Genomic DNA, 19,616 nt, shown 5'->3' on the forward strand with positions numbered 1-19,616 from the left:
TGTGCAGAAGCATCTGTGCTTGTTGTAAAAGAGAGAAAATGGGCAGGGCTTCACCTCCTAGCAAGCCAACAAGCCACAAGACAAAAGTGTTCCCTCCTCAGGTGGCTAAAGCACTTGGAGGCAGTGAGGGCATGTTTGGCAGGGAAACAGCCCTGGTGGTGAGAACTGTCACATATGGATCTATGGAAGTGTGCCTGAAGGTCCCTCAGGAGGCTCCCGTTGTCCAGGCTGAAACCCCTCCCTAGCTCTCGTGTCCTTCTCTGCACACGCTCCAGCCCCTCAAGGACTTTCAGCTTCAGAGGGGCCAACAAGTGGACACACACTCCCAGCTCTGGCCGCAGCTCTGCCCAGCCCAGGGGGACGGCCACTGCCCTGCTCCTGCTGCCCCACTACTGCTGACACAGGCCAGGATGGCCTTGGCCTTCTTGGCTATGTGGCCAAGCGCTGGCCCACATTCAGCTGCTCTTGACTGGCACCACTGGGTCCTTTTAACCTACTCAGGTCCCTCACCACAAAATTGCCCCTTTGACTTCAAATACAGCATCCCCGGTTCCAAGATGTCCTGCCTCTTCTCAGCCAAACAAGACAGCAGTCAAGGACTTGCAGCTTCACCCCCAGCCTAGGCCCTAATGCCATTTCCAAAGCTGCAGGCTTCATCGCAAAAGGCGTCCACAGAAACTTGCTGCTTCTTCTTTCTGCCACACAAGAAGTCTTCCCAACGAGGCACTTGGTTTCTTTGGCCACACTCAACAAGAATGGCACCCACAGATTCCTAGACAACTCAATCATCTCCTTGCAGCTTAGCAAAAGCCAAAAGAGACTGTACAAGTGAAGAAGTGCTCCAGAAAACTGCAGAACACTTCCACAAACCAAACACACCTTTCCACAAAGGGAAAACAGACAAAAAAAGCCCTGCCACCTGCAGCACTGCCACGTGTGCCCTTGGCCACGACGCTGCAGAAGCCCAGAGATCGACCTTCCCTGAGCCGAGCAGCCAGAAGCTCAGCCAGAGTCCCCAGACCTTCAGTGCTTCAAAGTGACAGGTCAAAGGCCAATTTCTAGCTGGAGGCCACTGCCTGCAGGAAATGGCTACGTCCCACAGGATTGCAGCACTCGGCATCCTCAGCAAGCAACATGCAAGTGCTGGCTGGTCAGAAACTTGCAGCTCTGCCTTGCACTAAAGACAGCACCACCCACAACTGGCACTTACTGTCTTGGATCGATCGGCCACAGCTGCAGGCTTGTGGTCATCTTGCTCCTTTTGCTCCTTTTTGGCTCCTTCTCCAGGAGAAGAGGGAGCCGGGGCAGAGACCGCTGTTCCTTCTGCCATCTGCGGCAAGAGAGAAGCATGAGGGACAGGCCGTTACCTCTCATTTATGACCTCGTTTCTCCTCAGATCCACAACCACCTTTTCAAAGGAGAAATCCTCAACTTTGTTAGCAATGGGATTCTAAGTCACTCCAACCAGATGAAAATGGGCCAACTCAACAGAACTCTATTTGATGCACTCTATGAATTTGATAGTCCTCCCTGGCTGCCATCAGCAAGCAATGGTGCCCCTGCACAACAATGGAGCTTTGAGCTCTTTTATTTATTGCCCTGAAATGGAAAAGGAGGAAATAGCCAGCAAGGCCATTGCTATTGCTGCGGCAGATATGGAAAAGTCAAACTGGATCAGAATGCCATCCAGTGCGTGAAAAGGGCAGGAACGTTTGTGCAGAAGCATCTGTGCTTGTTGTAAAAGAGAGAAAATGGGCAGGGCTTCACCTCCTAGCAAGCCAACAAGCCAAAGTGTTCCCTCCTCAGGTGGCTAAAGCACTTGGAGGCAGTGAGGGCATGTTTGGCAGGGAAACAGCCCTGGTGGTGAGCACTGTCACATATGGATCTATGGAAGTGTGCCTGAAGGTCCCTCAGGAGGCTCCCGTTGTCCAGGCTGAAACCCCTCCCTAGCTCTCGTGTCCTTCTCTGCACACGCTCCAGCCCCTCAAGGACTTTCAGCTTCAGAGGGGCCAACAAGTGGACACACACTCCCAGCTCTGGCCGCAGCTCTGCCCAGCCCAGGGGGACGGCCACTGCCCTGCTCCTGCTGCCCCACTGCTGCTGACACAGGCCAGGATGGCCTTGGCCTTCTTGGCTATGTGGCCACACCCTGGCTCTTGTTCCACTGCTCTTGACCAGCACGCCTTTATCCTTTGGGCCCACGCAGCTCCCCCACCACAAAGTTGCCCCTTTGACTTCAAATACAGCATCCCCTGTTCCAAGATGTCCTGCCTCTTCTCAGCAACAAGACACCAGTCAAGGACTTGCAGCTTCACCCCCGCCTCCAGGCTCCAATGCCATTTCCAAAGCTGCACTGTAACCCTAAAAATGCATCTACAGAACCTTGCTCCTTGAGCTTTTTGCCTCACAACAGGGCTTCACATCTACACACTTTGTTTCTGTGGCCCCAGGTCTTGTTCCCCACAGATTCATGGACAACACACTCGTCTCCTTCCATCTTATTAAAAGTCACAAGACAGCTGGGCCACACACTTTGTAGAACTGAATAAATTCTCAAGAAAGCTGAAGAGCAATTTCACCAGCCAAACACATGTTTCCACAAAGAGAAAGCAAACAAAGCAAACAAATGAAGCTCCAGCACCACCTCATGTGCACTTGGCAACAGCACTTCAAAAACCAAGAGACAGAGCTTCACTGAGCCGAGCAGACAGATGGTCACCCTGAGGCAAACAGGCTTTGGTGCCTCAACATGACAGGTCCAAGGCCAATTTCTGGCTGGTGGTCACTGCCTGCAGGAAATCGCCGGGTCCTGGCAGGACTCCAGCACTCAGCATCCTCAGCCAAGCAGCAGCAAGAGCTGGCTGGTCAGAAACTTGCAGCTCTGCCTTGCACTAAAGACAGCACCACCCACAACTGGCACTTACTGGCTCAGAAAATTCAGGCTCTGCTGTGACCACTGATGGAGCCTTGCAGTCATACTCCTCAATTTGCTCCTCTTTGGCTTCTTCTCCAGGAGGAGAGGGAGCTGGGGCAGACACTGCTCTTTCCTCTGTCATCTGTGACAAGAAAGAATTATTAGGGACGGGCCGTTACCTATAATTTATAACCTTCTATATTCTCACATCTACCACCATTTCTTCCAAGGAAAATTGGGAAACTTTAATTGCAATGGGATTCCAATGCGCTCTTATGGCATTAAAATTGGCTAATCCACCTGTAATGCAAATTCCTCTGAAATAAATATTCCACCCTCCCTACTATCATGGAGCAATGATCTCTTTGTAACTGACTTTTTAATTCTTGAAAGCTCTGAAATGCAAAAGGAAATCTTGCTGCTCTGTGTTGCACGATAGACAGCACCACCCACAACTGGCACTTACAGAAGTGTCAGGCTCTGCTGTGACCACTGATAGAGCCTCGCGGTCATGCTGCTCAATTTTCTCCTCTTTGGCTTCTTCTCCAGGAGCAGAGGGAGCTGGGGCAGACACTGCTGTTGCCTCTCTCAGCTGTAGCAAGAGAGAACCATGAGGGATGAGCCATTACCTCTCATTTATAAGAATCTTTCTTCTCCCATATAACACTAAATCTTCAGAGGAATATTAAGAAACTTTTATTGCAATGGGATTCTATGGTGGTCTCATGGTATTAAAATTGGCAGATCCATCTGTAATGCAAATTGCTCTGATGTAAATATTGCACCCTGCCTACTATGAGGTAGCAATGATCTACTTGTTTTTCTGATCTTTTGAATCTTGAAAGCTCTGAAATGCAAAAGCGAAACTTGCAGCTCTGCCTTGCACTAAAGACAGCACCACCCACAACTGGCACTTACTGGCTCAGAAGATTCAGGCTCTGCTCTGACCACTGATGGAGACTCGCGGTCATTCTGCTCAATTTGCTCCTCTTCATCTTCTCCAGGAGCAGAGGGAGCTGGGGCAGACACCGATGCTGGTTTTGTGCTCTGGGACAAGAGAGAAGCGTGTGCGACAAGCTATTACCTATCACGTATAACCTCCTTCCTTCTCACATCTACGACCGTATCTTCCAAGGAGAAATCATAAAATTCCAGAGTAAAAGGATAGTAAAAGGATTCTAAGCCACACCGATCAAATTAAACCAGGCCAATTCAACAGAACTGCATATGGATATGAAGCTGATATTCCTCCCTGGCTGCCATCAGCAAGCAACATTGTCTCTGCAATGCAGAGTTTTAGCTTTTGAAAGCTCTGCAATGGAAAAGAAAGAAAGAGACAGCTACACCTTTGCTATTGCTGCTGCAGACATGGAAGCCTACAACTGGATCTGAATCTCATCCAGTGCTGGAAAAGGGCAGGAAACGTTGTGCAGAAGCATATTTGCTTGTTGGAAAATGAGAAAATCAACAGGACTTTTCCTCTACTAAACCAGCAAAACAAAAATGCAACCAGCAACAAGCAGGGAGTGTCTCTGACACCAGTGTCTAAAGCACTGGGATGCAGTGAGGGCATGTTTGGCAGGGGAACAGCCCTGGTGGTGAGCACTGTCACCTATGGAACCATGGAAGTTTGCCTGATTGTCCCTCTAGAGGCTCCCGTTTTCCACCCTAAAGCTTCCTCAGCACCTCCTCCTTGGCCTTGTCCTCCACAGCATTCCCCAGCTCTTGTGTCCTTCTCTGCACACGCTCCAGCCCCTCCAGGGCTTTCTGCTTCAGATGGGCTCACAAGTGTTTACGTTAATAAAAAGATAAAAATCTTTCTAAAGTGTAAGATGACTTTAGAATGTAGACATAATTTTGGGAAATGTTAGGAAATTTGAAATTAATAAGCACAATCAGGACCATAAAATCGGGATCTAAATCATTAAGGAAAATGAAAATTTATAAAGCTGAGACTGCGAGTTGCTATAGTAAGAATTTAGTAAGGAACCAAGCTGAGACTTCTTTCAGCAGAAAGCCCAGAACTGTGTCTAGAAACCAAGACAGATTTCTCTCAGAGCTCAGTTGCTACAACAATAATCTGCCTAGTTCAGAACATGATGTAGCAACATCTGATTAGAAAAAAATAGGGTTATATCTTTTGGAAAAAAAAGAGGTTTTAAGTTTTTAAACGAACAAATTTTATCCATGCCAGTCTCTTATGGGAGGGATAATAGTAGGCCTATGTATTAATCACTCTCACATTATAACTCTTGTTTTTTGACATGGAAAAAGAATTTTCTCGGAAGGCAGAGGTCAATTTGGATATTGACCAATTGAAGGTGGACACGCCTCTGAGAACACAGAGGGGTTAAAATCAGAATTCCCAGGAGAACTGGCTCTCTTTGGTTCCGGTCAGCGTGCAGTGCAGGACTCTCCCCTGCCCGGCCGTGGCTGGGTGGGGAGGGGGAGGCCCATGGCCTGACTGAGGTGGGCCCAGGGGTGGAGGGACTGGAACTGGGCTGGCCACTGCAGGTAGAAGGGTGGAGAAATCTGGGATGTCTCCATTTCCCCCCAGAGTCGAGAGAGAGAGAGAGAGAGAGTGAAGAGACAGCGGTGGTTTTATCAGCATCAGCAGTACGCCGCAGGAAAGGAGAAGAGCGAGGGGCCGCAAGGTGCCCAGCTGCCTGTGGGAGCCAGAGCCTGAGCATCGAGCCAGCCCTGGGAGTCAGGACTTTTAACCCTTCCTTGAGAAATGAAAGCTTGGTGAAATTTCACTCCTCCTCGGTTTGAAAGAGAGGAAGAGAGACAGCTTGGACCCTGGGATGTTAGAAGGAGGAATTCTAGGTGGGAGGAGATGAGGAGTGTTTTTTTTGGCTGGACTTTTCCTTGTTGGCCATAGACTGAACCGATTTTCCTCTTCCAAGAGAGACTGTATTTTAGGAGGATGCCAGTGAGCCAAGAGACCTGCTTCAGCTGGGAAAAGACAGAAGTGGAGCAAACAGAGAAGAGTTAGGGGGTTTGTGGTGGTGTCCCCTGACCTCAAAGAAGAAGAAGAGAAGAAGATCTCTGTTCTTGTACCCTCGGCCCCAGGGGAAAATGGAGGGAACTGTCATCCCAAAAAATGAAAAAACTGAGCTGTTGTTTTCCCCCTCTTGGAAAGCATCCTTGAAAGAAAAAATCCTAAAAGCAGTCGGTCCATCCAGGCATTGGTGGTGAGAGCACTGTGCATGGAAAGGAGCAGGGTCACCATGGCAAACTTTTTCTCCGGGCGGTGCCATGTGTGACATGGAAACACAGGATGTGGCAGTGTGTTTCTTGGGGGGTCTGTGGCACAGAGGAGACTCCTGTTCTCCCTTGATGGACTGAGTATCGATTGTCTGCAGGGTGGAAACCTGATTGGGGTCCAGATTGTGTCTCACTGTGGTTTGTTGGAGTTGGTGGTGGGAGGAAGAATACTTTGCAAGGTTTTCATTTTGATCTTTGTGTGGTTTTTTTCTCTCTTTTTTTTCCCTTTTATAGTAGTAGCTTGATAAAGTTTTTTCCTTGTTAAAAAGCTTTGGCTTGCTTTGCTCTGTCCTCGATTGCATTACAGCATTCAATTGAGAGATTGAATTTTCATGGGGGCACTGGCATTGTGCCAGTGTCAAACCATGACAAGAACATCAAAGAGTGAAATCAAACTTTGAAAGAAAGCAGAATTAACTCTCTTTATTTTTAATTATGTGTTAAAAAGTATTTTTTTTACTCTTATGAACTCATGCCAACTGATTATTGCATTGTGGCAAGACTGATTTTAACTAATTCACAATTTATGTTATTTATGAAAACTCCAGCAGAAAATACTTACTAAGGTTTTAAGGGAAAAATATGTTAGTAGTACATATGAAACATTTTCAGAAGCTAAATTGTCTAGCAAACTGCCATATGATAAACCAGACACAGAAACTTTTTTCCTAGGTCAGTGCTGAGAGATATTAAACAAGCTGCAAGAAAAACTTTCATTTCTGTCAAATCAACAGGTACTCCTCTTAAAGCATATTCGACCATGACACAAAGAACAAATGAATCATATCGTACATTTTTAATTAAGTTAACACAAGCTGTTGAATAACAACGCTCTGATAAAGCAGCTCATTCTTATATTCTCCAAAACCTAGCATTTGTAAATGCAAATGATGATTGCAAAAAAATTATTTCTACATTACCCAAACAGCCTCCAACTGTTACTCAAATGCTTTCAACTTACAGTAAAATTAGCACTCCAAGGTATCTTGCTACAGCACAAGCTAGTGCCTTTAGAGAGCAAATTACTAAATCTCATGATTCACTAAAAAACAAAGTTTAAAAAGCAATGGAAGAACAAATAAAACTTTTTGAAAAAACTCTTGCTGCTGTTCAATGAAATTCTACTAAAAAGTCGTGCTTCAGATGTGAGAAGACTAGTCATGTGATAAAGACTTACCTTGATCCAATAATAAAATCTGAAGAATACCTTCTCTTAGTCCTCAATATCAAAAAGGGAAACATTATGCAAAAAATTGTCATTCTAAATTTGATATAGATAGTAATCCCCTACCGTTAAACTCCAAGCAAAGCGCGACGCACCACGCAGTGAAACAAGCATTAGTAACCCAGAATCCAGGGAATTTTGCCCCCTTAGCCTTAACTAGGAGACCTCAAAGCCAAACACCTTTACCACCAGTACCACAAGATGTTCCTTCTTATTACCTCCAAGGACAAAACTGGACTTGGCCAACTCAAAATTAATACGGTTTTTAAAAAATTTCTGTTACGAATGTATACCTACAGGTGTGATTAAGAAATCACAACAAAGACAAGAATTTTAAATTCTTATAGGTTAAGACAACAATACAAGTCTTGGACTATTAATTTTTCCAGTTATCATTTCAGCAAACTACAATGAAGAGCTAATAGTTTTAGCTCTTCTCCTCAAAGCCCCAACAATAATTCAACCTAAGATGCCTCTTGCTTTTACAATTGCTTTACCTATAGACATACTCAAACAAAATGTATCTCAACAAGATGCTTTGTTAACCAATCAAACGGTGTACCAAGGTGTTCCAGATGTGATTTCTACTCCAATGCTAGGTGTCTTCTAAGTAGAACATACTTAGAAGTATGTTCTAAACCAACCAGAACTGACTTGTGCCCTAACTCATCGTGGTAGAACAATTTATGTTACAGGCATACCAGATACGGTGCAGATGTCTCTGTAATTTCTCTCCTGTTTTAGCCCAGTAGCTAACACTTAGTATCACCTATGAGAACACTCACAAGGATCAGAAGAACTACTGTTTGTTTACAAAGTGAATCCATAATTACTAGTACAAGTCCTGAAAGGAAGACAGCTGCTGCACGTCCCTCTCTATCAATAATTTCTAGAAACTGGCCTCTTGTCATTATCGCTATAAAAGACTGTTTCTTCAACATACCACCACTTTATCCTGAAGATGCCCCAAGATTTGCCTTCTCAGTTCCAGTCATCAATCAAAGAAAGCCAATGCAAAGATATCACTAGAAATCTTTACCACAAGGGATGAAGACTTCTCTAACAATTTAACAATATTTTGTCACACAAGTACTGTGCCCAACTTGACAGAAGCATCCACAATCCACAATTCTACACTACATAGATGATCTCCTCATTGCAGCACTGACACAGACAAAGATGAAACAAACTCGTGACAGTGCTGTCACTGAAATCCAAAAGACTGAACTAGAATTTCTACATCTAAGATACAAGAAATCCCACTCTAAAAATATCTAAGATAGAAGATAGCAAAACAAACAATTTCACTACAAAAGATACACCTTCAAGTCAACATCAACACTTTGCAAGATTTACAGCAACTTTTAAGAGAAATTAACTAGATGAAACCTATTTTGAAAATTGCCAACGATGAACTTGCTCCACTTTTTGATCTACTGAGAGAAAACTGTGACATTAAATCTCCCAAGATTTTAACACCTGAAGCTCAACTCACCATAAAAAGTCACAAAAACTTTCCAAAGAAGACAAGCCCATCATTATGCTCCCAAGAAACCTTTCTTCCTGACTGCTTTGAGACAGAAGCTACAACTTTATAGCCTCATTTTTCCATGAGATCCATCTGAGAAAGATCCATTATTAATAGTAGAATAATAAGTTTTTCTTCCCTACAAGTCTCCAAAAACAATTTCTACAACCCTAGAGATAGTAGCACAAATTGTAATTAAGGCCAAAGCAAGAATATTAACCTTAATAGGTAAAGATTTTACAGTTCTTTAATTACCTTTAAATAAAGATTATTTCGATTAGGCATTACAAAATTCAGATGATTTACAAAATGCATTCTTAAATTTTGCAAGTGTTTGTGCTATTCATTATCCAAGTCACAAATTATTACAAACAAAATTGAGTTTCAAAAAATAGCCCTTGCTAAGTGAAGGGCCTTTAAGTAATACAACGCTCTTCGCTAATAAGTCAAGAAAAACACATAAATCAGTAATTGTATAGTTAAATCAAACTACAAAAAATTAGAAATCAAATATCCAAATAGTTGAAAGTTCTCCTCAAGTAGTTAAAATAGCTGCTGTTGTTAAAGCTCTTCAGCTATTTTCAAAGCCTTTCAGTTTAATTACAGATTCTACCTCTGTTACTAATGTAGGTAAAAATATCGTTTTAAAAAATATTAGTAATAATAATGTATATTGCTAGCTCTCATGTCTTCATAAAAATTTACAACACAGAACTAACCTATATTTTATTTCTCATATTACAACTCATTCATCTTTACCAAGATGTTTAGCAAAAAGAAATACAAGAACAAAAAAACTGGCCATAGTTATCTCAAACACATTAGCAAACATTTTTCAGCATGCAAAATTGAGTCATACCTTTTTCCTCAATATACACAAGTACTTGTACAGACGTTTTGTATCTCTAAATCCCAAGCTAAAGCTATTATTAACAGTTACCCTGATTGTCACCTTGTGCAAACCCCTGTTTCTACAGGAACTGTTAATCCACAAAGTTTATAAAGAGTACAATTATAACAAACATCACTAAATACCCTTCTTTGGGGAGATTTAAAAATATTCATGTTTCAGTAGATTCACTATCAAGTACAGTTTTTACCTCTATCCACACAAGAGAACAAGTAATTGTACCTATCAACATTTTTTACAAACATTTACTTCATTAAGTGTACTCCAGGAAATGAAAACAAACAATAGCCCCACATATCTATCTCAAAAAGTAACAACATTCCTAATAAATTAAAATGTTCATCACACCTGTAGTATTCCCCACTCCCCCACAAATCAAACAACTGTTAAAAAGACATATCACATATTAAAACATATTTAGATCAACAGAAGAGGGGAGCAGAAGTAATACTACAGATAAAATTGAGTCAAGCTTTATATGTTTATAATTTTTTAAACAGTTCTTTTGCAGAACCAGATCCACCAATTCTTAAGCATTTTACAAATAACACACAAACAAAACTAAAAAAAAATTCTCTTGTTTTAATTAAAAGACCTGAAAGAAGACAAATTAAAAGTCCTCGCCAATTAATAACTTAAAGCAAAGAGTATACTTGTATTTCTCCAAGTACTAGAAAAGCAAAGTGAATTCCAATAAAGAGCATCAAACCATACAACACACCAAAACACACTAACAAACCCAAAAGTAAAAAAGCAATCACACAAACGTAAGCTAAACAGAGACTACAAGTCACGCCCAGTGTTCCTATGTCACCTGTAGAATCTGCAAACTTCAATCTAATGATAATGATACATGTGTAGAGCTTGTTTCGTAGAGCTCTTTTAACAAAAACATGAAAAGAAAGATTTCTTATCATTAGATTCTAAAAAATTAATATTCTAAACTCTCCAAAAAATGCAGTTTAAAAGTTAAAATATTATTGAAAATTCTTTTAACAAAGAGTAACTCAACAAAAAAGATATGAAAGAAAATCAGTTCACTTTGTATTTTCTAATTTTGCTTACTTTTTATCATGCAAATTTTCCTATACAACACCAAAACCAAATGTCTAAGTCACATTAACCAAAGCTACAAGATCAGATACCATATGTATGTCTCACTCAAATCCAAAAAAGCCTTTTTCAACCTGTTTAGTTAGTGTACCACTAAAAATTAGCCAATACCTATATAACATGATCTTTTAACAAAAAAGTGATTTAACAACAAGCTAAGTGAAATTACTAATAGAAACAATCGCACAAGGGATTAAAGCCTCTAGACCAAACAACTCCTCAAAACAAGTTCAGAACCCCAAGAATTAAAGATCCGTAGTTCCTTAGCAATAAATTTCCGTGTCACATTTTCAAGAAACAATTAGAAAAAAAATAATTCTCCAAAATACAGTGCTATTCACTCTTACTATGAATACAAAAATTTAAGGCTTTAGTGCAATTACTCATACACTGTAGATAAAAATCTAAAGTTAACAAATATCCACGGAAATTACCAAAATGTTATTAGTTCATTTGTAGAAATAAAACATAGCAAAACATTCTATCATACCCTAAAGACAAACCATGTAACATTAGCACACTCACTGTAATAACACCTAGTACTAAAACAGTTTCAAAAAAGACAAGAAAAGACAAAAGATCTATTCATATATACCCAAAAAATTACAACAGTAATTTCAGTCTTTCAAAAAAAACCACAAAATATTTCAACAAGCTTCTTCTTACCTACAATTGCTTCAGAAAAAACATTAAGACAAATAGACAAGATTAAATATTAACTAAACAAACAAATACCACATCCAGTGCGCTCAGTAACACGCAGACTGACATCAGCAGTGTCCAACAAATTCCAAAATCAAACAACAGTTAATTTTCTTTTCTAACACATAAACAGAGTTGAAAAGAATTCAAAAGAATGTGCTACATAAATTTGTCTAATCATTCTAAATCCATTCACAAAAATATACAAAAACTTAAAAACTCTACAATCTACAATTAAAAATAAAGAAACATAGTTAAACAATTTATTCAGGAAGTAGAGCTTAACTCCTTAATCAAAAGAACTTTACAAGTTCAGTAAAATCTTGTTATTAGAATATTAATATTAATACCACATACACTTCATTATTCACAACAAATTACAAACTCATCAAAAAAGTTTTTATTTTCCAAAAGAAAAAAATTTTAAAGAATTATAGACAATTCACAGAACCTCAGCAAAAACAATTAAAGTCACTCACAAATTTAACCTTTACATTGAGGCCTTAAAAAAGTCAAAATTTATCAGAACCTAATACAGATACTAAACCTAACTTTACCCAACATTAAGAATGGTTTAACTTAGAATTATAGAGCTTAAAACAAACAAAAACAAAAGTACCTTCATGTAAAAAGTTTATAACTTTTTTCCTACATGAATAAATATATGCAGTAGTAAAGCTATGGAACACAAAGTAATAAATAAGTGACAAGTCAAAAATAGTTTATTTAAAAAGAGAGGGGGAATTGTAGGAATATATAAAAGGTAAAAAACTTTAGAAAGTGCAAAAAGGCCCCAGAAAGTAGACATAAAGCTGAAAAAGGCTGGGAAATTTCAAAACCTTCTCATGGGAAGCTAGGAAAATAAGAACCAAGTGAATTCATTTATATTTATCATAAGGAGCAAGAAAGAACAAGAACTTAGTGATAGTTTGAGATGTCAAAAGTCCTAGATATATGCTTTGCAAAAATAGAAAAAGTTTCAGTCTTATATAATGAATTACTCTATATCGTTTGAGGTTCATAGAAGTCCTTCTGGTAATGTTAAACCCACATGGGTCCTTTTCTTATTGGTTAGGGTATAATGACTCTGCACCTTTTCTTTTATGTTATAGGTTCAAAGAATATGTAGAAAAAGGCTTTGCATCAACTGCCATCTTGCCTTTGATCTAGATTTGCATGGATGTTCATTTCTCTGTGTCTCTGGCTTTTTGCTTGGAGGATACAGACATAATAAATGCTAAGTCTGCAACCAGTCCGGGTCCCATCCTGTTTGGTGAGATGCAGACCGACCGGGCAGAAAGTGGACACACACTCCCAGCTCTGGCCGCAGCGCTGCCCAGCCCAGGGGGACGGTCACTGCCCTGCTCCTGCTGCCCCACTGCTGCTGACACAGGCCAGGATGCCCTTGGCCTTCTTGGCTACCTGGCCAGGCACTGGCCACCTTTAGCTGCTCTTGACCAGCACCCTGGGCTCCTTTGGCCCACGCAGCTGCCCAGCCACAAAATTGCCCGTTTGACTGCAAATACCGCATTAAATTGTCCTTCTAATTCTACAACCACATCTTCTAAGGAAGTATCATGAAGTTTTATAAGGATAGGAATCTAAGTTGCTGTGACTTCATTAAAATGGGCTTATTCAACTCTCTGCAAAACTGAGTTTGTAGGTCTTCAAGGCTCTGAGTTGGAAATTAGGAAATATCCAGCTATGCCTTTGTATTTGTTGTGGAATGCCTGAAAATGGATTTTCTTTCAGCCTGCATGCCTGGCCCTCTACAGCCTACTGGTTCTGGCTAAGCACACAGCTTACTCTGCAATTGCCAAACAGCACAAACATGAAATGTTCCTTTCTTACTCACCTTAGGACCAGCACCGCTGAATACATGCTTCAGGTGACCTGTAGTAGGCAAGGGAAAATGAACCAGATGCTGTGAGAAAATTGCCTCGGCTGGTGAAACCCACAGAACAAGCACCACGAACAGAGAGTTTTCCCTTTCACAACATCCCTTCAGCAGACACATTTCATTCATACAACCAGCAAGAGATCCAGATAATATTCTTGGGCATGCCTACCCTTTGGCCTGTTTAGCCATTAAATGAACACAAACATGATGAAGAAAATGCAAATTGTTCTCTAACACTCAATGCTCCTGTTCTACCAAACACATAACACCTCTTTTAAAAATCCTCTCCTTCTGGTACCTAGGGTTTTTTTTAATCAGATGCATGCACAACTTCTCATTAACTTGCTGGAAACAGTTGCCCAGAAAAGCTTTTCCAAAATTCCACTCTGATGGGGCAGGCTCTATTGTGACACAACACAGCAGCAGCTCCAAGTTCCAGGAGCAGACACTCACTGCTTTGGAGTTTGCTCTTCCTTGCAAAGGGAATCACTATTTAACACTCAGTCAAGGCTCAAGTTAGACAGTCAAATCCTTTCATGACAAAATGTAGAAAGAAAGAAGCTTTCCCTGAATTCTGGGAAATACTGCACAGTTGTTAGAAGGCCTTCCAAGAAGGTCTCCAGTTTACATTTTCAAAGCTGTCTTGCATGTCCCAGCAAACTGAGGAAAAGACAGACTCTGCTGCCTCAGACTCTCCCGTGGAGGGAAAAGAACCCCTGCAGGTTCCCTTGCAAATGCTGCCCCTGTGGCTGCAGAAATCCCCTTGTACCTGGATGCCTTGACAGGAGCTTTACCAAACCAGTGGCACCCTAGTGTTCTTTCTGTTTTAAAATAACTCAGGCACTAACAAAGAGCAGGAAGACATACAGAAGCCAGGTTCGGGTACACCCAGGGAAAACCTCTACTTACGTGCCAGGTTAGTGAGGTAATAGCCAGAATAAACAACGCCATAAGCTGTGAAAGCTGCAGCAGCAAGTTGCTCAATCATTGTAGCACTGCTGTGCAGATTTGTCCAACACTAGAAAAAACAAGGCTCTTGTCAGTGGGCAGCTCTCACTGACAAGCGCCTCAACCAGGAGGATGCTCCTGCACTGAGCAAGCCCTAGGGTTGCTCTGACACTGAGGCCTTCCGTGCACCAAGACAACCTTCTGCTGTCACCATGACCACATGGCAACCATGCCCTGACATCACAGTACAAGCACTCTATATTGGCCTGTGAATTTATGCAGAGCAATAACCACCCTTCCGTACAGCAAACACAAAATAACCGGGGAAGTTCTTCTCTGTCACAAAGCAGCACAAATTCACTTTGTGGCCAAACCCTGTTGTTCAAGGAATCCAAGAGTAACTCCAGGAGTGCACCAAACACCTATAGCCTGTACCCCAACTGAGCACTCAGATGGGACCCAAGCAAAGGAAACCAGACCAAGAAAATGGCCCAAAGCATTGCACTTCTGAGAAACAACGCTTACTTTTAAAAAATTTAAATGTTTATTAAATCTTAACAAAGGACTGAATAAGGAAAATTTGCAGCACTGGGAGTCTCTGACCATTACAAGCAGCACATCTATAGAATGGATGCTCTGCCTTTTATACCCTTAACCCCTCCAAAGTTTTGTCAAAGTTTTGCCATCCACTGGTGGAGATTCCTTTCTTACATTCTTATTGGAGGTCAGGTGTTGCTACGCCACCCACACCTCCTGGTCACAAGCCAGCCCTCCCCAAAACCCCTGACTACCAAAGCCATTGCAAGGGGCAGGGGAAATAGGACTCTGGGAGGATGTATTACAATAACATCACTATACATTTTTACATCCGCATAATATCTACCTCTTAACAGTGAGAGCCAACTGTTACATGACTCATCTATAACACACAGAACCAGGAGAGAAGGCACTGTTGGCATAACAGCTGAAACAATTCCTGACAAATCTCCCACATGTTTGCACATTTATTGGATATGCCCAGGGCTCCTGAGCATGTACATCTCTGCCTTTATTCCCCTTTGAAAGCAGTCAAACTGGCAGCATCTGCCTGCCAGTAGGAGCTGCTCCGAGCTGGGAAGAAGACTGGTGGTGCTGATTTCCAGAGGCTTCTGTGTCCCAGGAGAAGATAAGGAAGGAGTGGATTGAAAGGTGCTGGCGCTGCTGCTGCTCTGTGCCAGACAGCCCTGGCTGAGCAGGGCACGGCGCTGCAGACTCTTGCTCCTGTCAGAGCTGGGCACACCTGGGAACAAGGCATGGCAACTTGTGGGGAAACCAAGGACTTCATGGGGACTGCACTGCTCAGCACACACCCAGGCCATCTGTGACCCAGAGTTCTGGCACCTAAAAAGATAAAGCAGATGGAAATAGCTGGGAAAAGTTTCATTTTGACCTTTCTTACCTGTTCACAGAAGTGGCCAAAATGAAAGTTACAGAGCAGGGCCTGATCCTTTCTCCTGCAGGAGGGGCCCTGTACTGGCTCCTGCCCAGGGCTGGTGCCCATGTGCTAACATTCAGCTGAGTGGGAGCAGAGCTCCTGGGGCTCTACAGCGATACACCAAGCCCAGCCCAGTTACCTGGTACACATGCAAAGCTTCAGAAAAAGATTAGAATGGAAAAATGTAACTGTCATGATCATTGTATTTTACTATGTTCACATGCTGTATAGGACTGCAATTTTATGTATTTGTGGTATTTTCACACATTTTAATCTCCGAAATACTGTCAGATACACTTTGATTCCTAATGGAAAGTCTTAAACTATTAATTTAGCTTATAAAATGAAGTTACTGACATTAAATAATATGTACTTTGTAGCGTAGAAGAACACAGTAATAGTATGAGTAATTATGATTGCTTAAGCACAATTGGCTTGGGTCTGTACAGGAATGTGAAATTTTGCAAGAAAATAATATTTTCACTAGGTTTTGTAAAATATTTGAGAAACACTTCTTGTTTGAAAGAATACGTTTCAAACAACCTTTTACTTAGGAGTTTGAGGAAGGTTCTTACTTTTGAGAGCAGTACAATTTTACATTTTAAGAATAATGTAAGCAGCTGATGAACTTTAGAATTATTGCAGACCATATTTAGTCTTTCAGAAAGTATTAGTGATATATATCTGATTCAATGCATCTTTTAGCCAGGTTTTGTCAGTGTAGGAAAGCCTGGTTGTAAAGCTCCCATTGTTGCCATTACAGCATTTATGTGCTGTAAATCATGTAAAAGTCTCCATTTTCCTGATTTCTTTTTTATTACAAGGGGTATTCAAGGGGCCGAATGATTCTTCAATATGACCCACTTGCAATTGTTCTGTGACTAATTCTTGCAGGGCAGTAAGCGTTTCAGTAGTAAGGGGCCACTGATCAACCCAGACAGGTTTATCTGTTAACCATGTCAAGGCTACAACTGGACATTCACCACCCTGCATCACAGTGGCTCCTATTAAAAATCCATAGCAATTCTGTAATAATAGTAATTAAAAATCCCAGTAATTCTGAGGGTCTGATGTTAGCTTGTTGGCCATCGGGATGTTTCACATGAATTACAATGGCTGACAAGCCACCTGTTGTAGAACCACCCAACCCCATCAGTCCAAAACTTGCACGAGTGAGAGGTCACGATTGAGGCCAACGCAGTCACGAGAGTATTGTAGCATCTGCTCCAGTGTCAATCAAACCTGTTACCGATACGGTCCCTGGATGATATCCACTGGCTGTGAGGATGCATGTCTTTTCTGGATGGTTCTCCGTTACTTTCTCAGTCCGGAACACTTGAGGTACTTACCGTATTGGGAACAAAACTCACAGAGGCTACAAGCTGAGTGATGCAAGTTCCTTTCTGAATAGTAATAGGGCAGTCATCAATTCATATCATAGCATGACTCTGTCCTAAATAATCAACATCAATAAGTCCTAAATGCACATGAATACCTTTAAGTGTAGTACTTGATATCCCTATCAGAAATGCACTCAATCCACGTCCTATTGGGCCATAGGTGTCATGGGGCACTTTGCAGATTTCTTTTGTCAAAATAGTTACTGTGTCGGTGGTGGGTACATCAATCCCTGTGGACCCACTTGTTGCTCCTGAATACTGTTTGCAAATGGGTAGCTTTACAGTGCTGGGAAGGCCCATAATTGCTGTTAATGGTCGTCAGGTTATTTGTGTCCCCACACACCCCTTCGTGTTCTTCTTCCCATTTCCCTGCAACAGCTGACCATTTGCATGATACTTACTCGTGCACAGTGCCCAAATTTAGCACAATGATTGCACATAACATTGCTGCTTGCATTTGACTTAGATGTTATTTTCTGGGTATTACACTGTGCCCTTACATGCCCTTGCTGTCCACAATTACAGCATTTCGGTGGTGGTCTTAGAACTGCAGCAAGAGCTGTCATTTTATGCTCTACTGAACCATCTTTTGAGCAAGCAGTAACCATTTCAGGCAATGTGGGCTCCCCAGGTAAGGTGTCAATAATCGTTCTGCAGTCTGGGTCTGCACTTTCTTTCACCAATTCTATACACAATCTATGTCACAAAGGTTCATTATCTACCTGTTTTTCAATAGCTGCAGCAAGCTTTTCCACAAACTGCAAAAATGGTTCTCTCATCCCTTGTTGTATAGTAACATATCTCTGTTTTGGAGCTGCCATTTCCATTGTTTTAATTAAAGCACTCATGCCTATTTGCCGAGCTTGTGTCAAAATTGAAGGATCCCACCTTGCCTGCAAATCTGGGTTAGCAAAAGGCCCAGTGCCCAATAAGGCATCAACACCCACAGCATGACGAGTCGTGTTGAGGCAGCTGCATATTTGTTAAAGCTGTGAGCTCAGCCACTCACCTCTGAGTTTCTTGAAACACACCATACTGTACTGGTTGGAATAAAACTGTAGCAAGATGCATGATGTCATAAGGTACAAGCATACTGCATTAATTACATGTATTAATTGCATTACCTCTGAGGAATTAATACCAAACTGAGCCACTTTCAATTGGAGATCTTGCACAACCTTCCAGGCAAAGACATGATGACTGTCATCCTGCCCTATTCCAGGAACTGCATTAAAAACTGGAAAAGCCATAGGATTATCACAGGCAACATTTGCCTTAACACTCTCCTCCTGAGGTACTTTTGGGGCACCAAATCTTTCTATTAGGTCCCAATTTTTTTATTCAGCTGCTTTCTTCCTAAGAAATTCCCAAAACTTCTGAGGCTGTCATGGAAGCACAGTTACTTGACACAGAGGCAAAGTCCATGGGGCAGTAGGGCTAGATCTCTTAGAAGCTGAACTGCCAACAGTTCCCTGCCCCACCTCAGGTGTTACTGCGGGTGACTCTTCACTTGATTTGCTGTCACTGTCCAGCAGTGGAGGATACGACCTTGCAAACTGTTCATGCAGCTCAGAGGGGGGCGGGGGGCAAATGGCTGGGCTAGAGTGGAGGGGTGTAGGTCTTAGATTCAAAGAAAAACCATAAATTTCTAACCAGGTAGAAGCTTGAGAAAGTGTTGAGAAAGAATGTAAGTTCTTTATCTCTCTTGTTCACATTGTTTATAATTAGGTTTTACTACTGTACGTCATCCACTGCACACCAATAGGGTGACATGTTTTCACTTCAGGACCAATAGAGTTGGTCTGCACAAAGCTCTGTATAAAAGAGTGATGTATTTTGAAATAAATCAGTTATAGTCTCAGCCTTCTGAACAAAGTCTGTTCATTCCCATCCTGCCTCAACAGCGTCAGAGGGGAGCAGGGGGCAGACAGCTGGGTTTGTCTCTCTGCCAAAGACATTTCCGCTAACTGACGCAGTGGTGCAGTGTATAGAGGCACCGCTGAAAGCTGCTGTGCAGGTGAGATAAAGAGGCTTAGGAGTCTGAGAAGGAGATACTCTGTCAGTCTGCCCAGAAGCCTTAGCAGCTTTCCCAAAAGCTTCAGCATCCAGCCCAGAAGCTCTGGCAACTTTCCTGGAAGCTTTGGTAGCCTGCCTGGTAACTTCCATGGGCACCTGCACTTTCTTCAAGGATGTATGCAACAAGTTCCCCATCAGAGGCCCCATCTGACTCATCCC

Source organism: Lonchura striata, chromosome Z (assembly GCF_046129695.1).
Source record: "Lonchura striata isolate bLonStr1 chromosome Z, bLonStr1.mat, whole genome shotgun sequence".
Lineage (NCBI taxonomy): Eukaryota > Metazoa > Chordata > Aves > Passeriformes > Estrildidae > Lonchura > Lonchura striata.